Genomic DNA, 7083 nt, shown 5'->3' on the forward strand with positions numbered 1-7083 from the left:
TTGCATATATGCACATTTGTACGTATAAAGAATAAATGTGGGCATTATCCAAGTAAAAACACATGCTAAAAAATCAAGACGTTGCGATCTGATAACGGTGATGAGTACACATCAGACCTCTTTCAGCAGCTATGTCGAAATGAGGGCATACAGAGACACTTCACAGTTAGTCATACACCATAGCAAAATGTGGTGGCAGAGAGATTGAATTGGTCTTTACTGGAAAAGGTCCGATGCTTATTATCGCAGAGTGGTTTGAAGAAAATCTTTTGGGTTGAGTCACTATCATATATGCGCCAACTCATTAACAAACTGCCTTCATCTATGATTGAGGGAAAGACCCCTATGGAGATGTGGTCGGGAGAGCCAGCACATGACTATGACCAGCTCAAGGTATTTGGGTGCTCTGTATTTTATTATGTGAGAACAGGTAAATTAAAACCTCAAGTTAGGAAGGACATATTTGTAGGATTCAAGCGTGGTATCAAGAGATACAAGCTATGGGATCTAGTGGATAAGAAGATCGTGCTGAGTAGAGACGTCACTTTTGATGAGGCTTCTATGTTGAAGCTTCCCAGCTCTCACCACGTAGAGAACACCCTGATAGAAGATATCACAGGTGGTGAAGATTGATACAGCTCTACAGTATCCAAGTGGTACCGTATCAATTAGAGTGCCGACCGAGGTGACGTCAGGCAAGCACGATGGTGATTTGGAGGATACGGGTACAGATGAGTAGGATCAGGGATCGACGGCTCGGGTTTAGGATTCTATTGTAGTTCGGAGGCAGAGGAGAGACATACAGATACCAGCATGGTATACAGACACAGTAGTTATGTATACACTTCTGGTGGAGAGTATCAATGAGATGGTACTTACTACATTCAGAGAGGCTGAGCAGAGTTCAGAGGCTGATTTGTGGCAGGTAGCTATGTAGGAGGGCATTAAGTCTCTTCATAAGAATGATACATGGGAGCTTGTTAAGCTTCCAAAGGGGCGGAAGGAGATTGGTTACAAATGGGTATACACGAAGAAGGAGGGCATTGAAGGCACTCCAGTGAGGTTCAAAGCTAGGTTGGTTGCGAAGGGCTATGCACAGGAGGAAGGTATTAATTACAATGAGGTTTTCTCTCCGGTGGTGAAGCACTCTTCAATTCGGATTTTGCTAGCTTTGGTGGCACAATATGGTTTTGAGTTAGATCAATTGGATGTGAAGATGGTACTTCTTCATGGTGATCTTGATGAAGAAATATATATGACTTAGCCATTGGGATACTGAGCTACAGGGAAGGAAAAGTTGGTTTGTAGGTTAAAGAAATCGCTATACGGTTTGAAGCAATCTTCTCGATAGTGGTATAGGCGATTTGATGATTTCATGATCGATCATTCGTACACTTAGAGCCAGTTTGATCCTTACGTGTATTATCGCAAGTTAAAAGGAGGTGCATACATTTATTTGTTGCTTTATGTCGATGACATGTTAGTTGCTTCTATTTCCAGATCTACTATAGATTAGTTGAAGGATAGCTTTCAAAGGAGTTTGAGATAAAGGATTTGGGTGAGGCAAAGTGTATTTTGGAGATGGAGATCGACAGAGACAAAGAGAAAGGTAAAATTTGTTTAACACGGATAGCTTATTTGAAGAAGGTTCTACAGCGGTTTAATGTTAGCATGGATACGAAGCCAGTTAGTATACTTTTGGGAGCCCATTTGAAACTTTCAGCTGACCTTTCACCAAAGACAGTTAAAGATAGAGAGTTAATGTTGAAGACTCCATATGCGAGTGCAGTTGGGAGTTTGATGTACGCGATGGTATGTACAAGGCCGAATTTGTCACAAGCGGTGAGCATAGTTTTGAGATACATGCATAATCCAGGAGAGGGTCAGTAGGACACCATGAGATGGATTTTGAGGTGCATTTGACGTACTCTCAATGTTGGTTTATTTTTTAAACTGGACACTAGAGGTGGGTAGTTATGCATTGACTATGTTGATTTGGATTATGCTAGTGATTTAGATAAGTGTCGGTCTACGACGGGATATGTGTTTACTTTGACCCGTGCGCCGATGTACTAGAGATGCACCTTACAGTCTACGATGGCTTTGTCAATGATGAAGGCAGAATATATAGCGATTACGGAGGCTATTTGGCTTCGGGGACTTTTAGAGAAACTTGGTATATCACAGCAGTCTGTCACTCTTTATTATGATAGCATGAGTACTATCTATTTGGCGAAGAATCAGGTTTTTTATGCGAGGACGAAGCACATTGATGTTCATTATCACTTTGTTCGGGATTTTCTTGAAGATGACGATGTGAAATTGTGAAGGTCCACACGAAGGATAATCCGACGAATATACTCACAAAGGTGGTTCCGAGCAACAAGTTTGATTATTATCAAAACTTGTTACACATTCATGATTGTTGAGGTCATTGACGGCCATTTGGATGAACTACAGATGGCTTGATCCCTTAGGAGAGGGGGTACGTAGGCAGTTATTTTGATGCAGCCGGTTTGATGAGTTGATACTGATATTTTTAGTGTTTGTTCGCATTCTCATTTGGGTTCTCGACTTGTTGTGGATTGAATCCGTTATCGTGGATTTATTCCACTTCGTACTAGGCACAACAAGTGAGATGTTTGCTTGGTATTGTTGTCGGCTCAGTCTTTGGAAAACATTACCGAGGTGGATAATTGAAGAGAAAACAACAACATTCAGGAAAATACAGAAGGATAGTTTTTTGGTTCTGTCCGGTTGACCGCGACCAAGGGTGTGATCGACCGGAAACATGCACGCTATAGGGTAATTTCTAGTTTTTTGTCTGGTCGACTGTGATATCAAGTGCGGTCGACTGCTAACCCTGTAATGGATTTATGTGTTTCTGTCATTCTGGCCGGTCGACTGCTGCGTCAAGTGTGGTCGACCGTGTGTCGAGTTTGGGCCTGGTTTTTAGTTTCTTGTTTTGTTTGGGTTTGCTGTTTAATAGAAATAGAAACATGATTTTAGGGTTTGATATATCAGATAATAGAGAGTTTTCTAAGCACTTTGAGAGAGAGAACTTGTGAGCGAGTTGAGAGATCATTGGTTAGGGTTTGTTCGAGTGTTTGAGTGATTATAACTCTTCTGTACTTTCCTTGATATAGTGAAATCTCCCTATCCTCTCTCCGTGGACGTAGGCAAATTGTTGAACCATGTATATCTTTGTGTTTGTGATTGGTTTGTCGTATTTTTTTAGATTGTGCTCATGTTTGGTTTGTTAATCTTCTCTCATAGCTTATGGACTCGTTCGGTGTGCAAGCACGCTTCCACAACGGCGTGCCACAAATGGTAGACCAGGTTGTTACTCAAATCTATAGCACTCTTATTATCACAACGAAGAGAAACTTTCTTAAAGGTGATGTCGTACTTGAAGAGTTAAAAACATTCAATGAGCTTTTGTACAATAGCTACCCAATGCAATGTACTCAGCCACTGTACTAGACAAAGCTAAACAGGTTTATCTCTTACTACATCAAGAAACCATAGAATATCCTAAAAGATATACTATTCCACTTATGCTCTGCCTATATGTATGGCACCCAGCATAATCACTATCTGAATATCCAACTAAATCAAAAAGATTACACATAGAAAATCATAAACATAATCTTTGTGTTACAATTAAATATAGGAAAATTCATTTTGTGACTTTCAAATGTGATTCTTTAGGATTGACTTCAAATCTTGCAGACAAACACACAGAAAATATCATACCAGGATAAGAAATATTAAGATATAAGAGACTATCAATCATTTTCATGTATCTTTTCTCTTCAATTGACAATCCTGTCTCATCCTTCGTAAACTTTGCTAAAGGGCTCATCAAGGTTAAAGCAGCTTTCAGTTTATCCATACTGAAGCGTTTAAGAAGCTCTTTCACAAACTTCTTTTGTGAAATAAAAACCATCAAATGTTTGCTTCACCTAAAACCCTAAAAAGTATTTCAGTTCCCCCATCATGCTCATCTCAAACTCGTCCTTCATCAACCTTTTAAAGTTATGGCAAAGATCCTTATTAGTAGTAGCTTTAAAAATAATATCATCAACATACACTTGTACAATAAAAATATCTTTACTAGTAAATTGAACAAATAAGATATTTTCAACAAACCCCTTTTTAAAATTATGTTTAAGCAAATCAGAACTTAGACGATCATACCAAGCTTGAGGTGCTTGTTTAAGAGTATACAAAGTTTTATCGAACTTATATACATGGTCTGAAAAAGCATGATCTATAAAACATGAGGATTGTTCTACAAAAACTTCTTTCGTTAGGTACCCATTTAGAAAGGCCCTTTTACATTCATTTGATAGAGCTTAAAGCCTTTATAATAAAAAAAATCAAGCAAAATTCTAATTATTTTAAGTCTAGCAATCAAAGCAAAAGTTTTATCAAAATCAAACTCTTACTATTTGATCGTAACTCTTAGTAATAAGCTTAGCCTTATTTTCCACAACATTACCCTTTTCATCCAGCATGTTTTAAAAGACCCATTATCTCCTACAATGGGATGATCTTCAGGTTTTAGGAACTAAATTTTAAACTTTGTTTTTTGTGAATTGATTAAGTTCTTCTTACATGTCAATTATCTAGTTTTCAATATTTATAACTTCATTCTTAATTTTGTTTTCAATATTTATAACTTCATTCAAAATTCTTTTGTTTAATTTCAAAATATAAAATTCACATATGCACAGAATTCACCAAGAAAGGAATGAGTATTTTTACCTTTACTTACCTTTATGGTTGACATTGAATAATAGTAATCATTCAAACGAGTAGATGGTTGACAATTTCTTATCAGATGATCTCTTGTTGAAATAATTTGCTGTATTTCTAAATCAGTTGGATCTTGAGTATTCTCTAAAGCTTTAGGAATTGTGTTTTCAGTATTGTCCTTTGTTTCCTCGGTCTTGTCCTTCATTTCCTCTTGAGCTTTCTTCTCACTTTCCACCAAAGTCTTTTCTTATTTACCATGATCATTTGGATTTATCACTAGGGGTCATCTACATTATCAACCAAAAAGTAGATTTTTGAGTTTCATCAAATTTAATAAGGATAGACTCTTCAAGAATTTTAGTTCTTTTGTTGTGTACCATGTAAGCTTTACTATAAGAAGAGTATCCTAAAAATACACGCTCATCAACTTTAGAATCAAATTTTCCTAATTGGTCTTTCATGTTTAAAAGATAACATTTACATCCAAAAATACAAAAATGTGAGACATTTTAGGATATACGGTAGTAAAGTTCATTAGAGGTCTTGTTTTGCATAGGACGAAGATAAGCTCTATTACTTCTATATCATGTTGTATTCATCACATCAATCCAGAAGTATTTTGGTAATTTACACTTATGTAACAGAGTTCTAGCCATTTTAATAAAGTTTGATTCTTCCTCTCAACAACCCTATTCTGTTGTGATGTTTGAGGAGAAGAATACTCATGAGTGATACCTCTATTAACAAAAAATTCTTCAAAAAAAATATTTTCAAATTTAGCTCCCCAATGAGAGTGAATGGTATGAATAGAGAGGTTATTTTCTTTTTCAACCTTTTTTAGAAAAATCTTAAAATTTTTGAATCATTCACTCTTTTTAGCCAGAAACATGACCCATGAAAATCTAGACTAATCATCACCAACAACTAAACAATAACTCTTTCATCCTAAACTCCATGTGGACACCTGTCTAAATAAATTCTAAGTGAAGTAATTGTAGAGGTTTAGAAGTGCTCATCAAATTCTTCAAACTATAAGAGGATCTTATAAATTTACCTTTTGTGCAAGCCTCACAAAACTCTCACTTTTAGAAGTAATGATATGCAAATCTCTAACTAATTCTTTCTTTGAGAGTTTTTGCAATAAACTCATGTTCACATATACAAATCTTCTGTGCCAAAGCTCACAACCGTCTCCTCCTACAATGAAACATTTTACTGTGTCAGATTTAATATCATTAAAGTTCAATGTGTATACATTAACATGTCTATTTCCAATGAAGATAATCGAACTTATTTTAGAATCAATAATTTTACATTTAGTATATTCAAAAAGAATAGACATACCCTTATCACACAACTGACTAATGGAAATAAGATTGTGCTTTATACCATCAAGAAGTAAAATCTTAAGGAGTTAGAATCATTACCTATAACAACAACTTCAGTAGTCTCACCTTTATCGTTATTTCTAAAAGTAATACTTCCACCTTTCTTCTTATCGAGACTAAGAAACAAATCTATCTTACCTGTCACATGTTGAGAACATCTTGAGTCTAAATATCATGTGCTTGCATACTCCTTAGCCCTCCAGTAAATTTCTTTATCTAAATTGTCATCCTCAGAATCTTTTGAAATGTGGGCATTGGCCATGAAATAATGGCTCCTGTCATTTGAACTCAAGTTGCTTTCTAATTCTTCGTCTTCATCTGAGAAATCCCACAACGTCACCTTGAAGATCTTATTCTTTCCTTTGTCGTCACTCTTGTTGAGTGGCATTCGTTTTTGTAGCGTCTAGATTTCCTGCAATGATGACAAATAATTTTTGAATCTTAATTTTCATATTTATATTTCTTTAACTTAGTAAAGTTCTATTTCTGTTAATTATGCATAAACTTTTACCTATATTTTGTCTTTTGGAATAATTTAAATCCTTTGACTACCAATCCCATTTCACTCTCTTCATCACCATCAGAGTCCAAGCTTAAATCTTCATTTTTCTTGGATCAGAATTTCTCCTTTTTGGTCTTTAGGGCTAACGACTTCTTCTTGGAATCATCTTCAAAAGCATCTTCTCTCTCTTTTAATTGAACTTCATACATGAGAAGATTACCTATAAGATCTTCATTAGTTAAATTAAAAAAAATTATGATTCTTGAATAGTTGTTACCTTTGGTTCCCAATCCTAAGAAAGAGAATGAAGAATTTTTCTGTAAGTACTTTATTGTTGTACTCTTTTCCAAAAGCTTTAGCTTTGTTCACAATGTACATGAATCAAGATGTCTCCTTCTCGAATTTGTTCACAATAGTTGTTACCTTTGACTA

This window comes from Asparagus officinalis, unplaced genomic scaffold (genome assembly GCF_001876935.1).
Source record: "Asparagus officinalis unplaced genomic scaffold, Aspof.V1 AsparagusV1_Un20, whole genome shotgun sequence".
In the NCBI taxonomy this organism is placed as follows: domain Eukaryota; kingdom Viridiplantae; phylum Streptophyta; class Magnoliopsida; order Asparagales; family Asparagaceae; genus Asparagus; species Asparagus officinalis.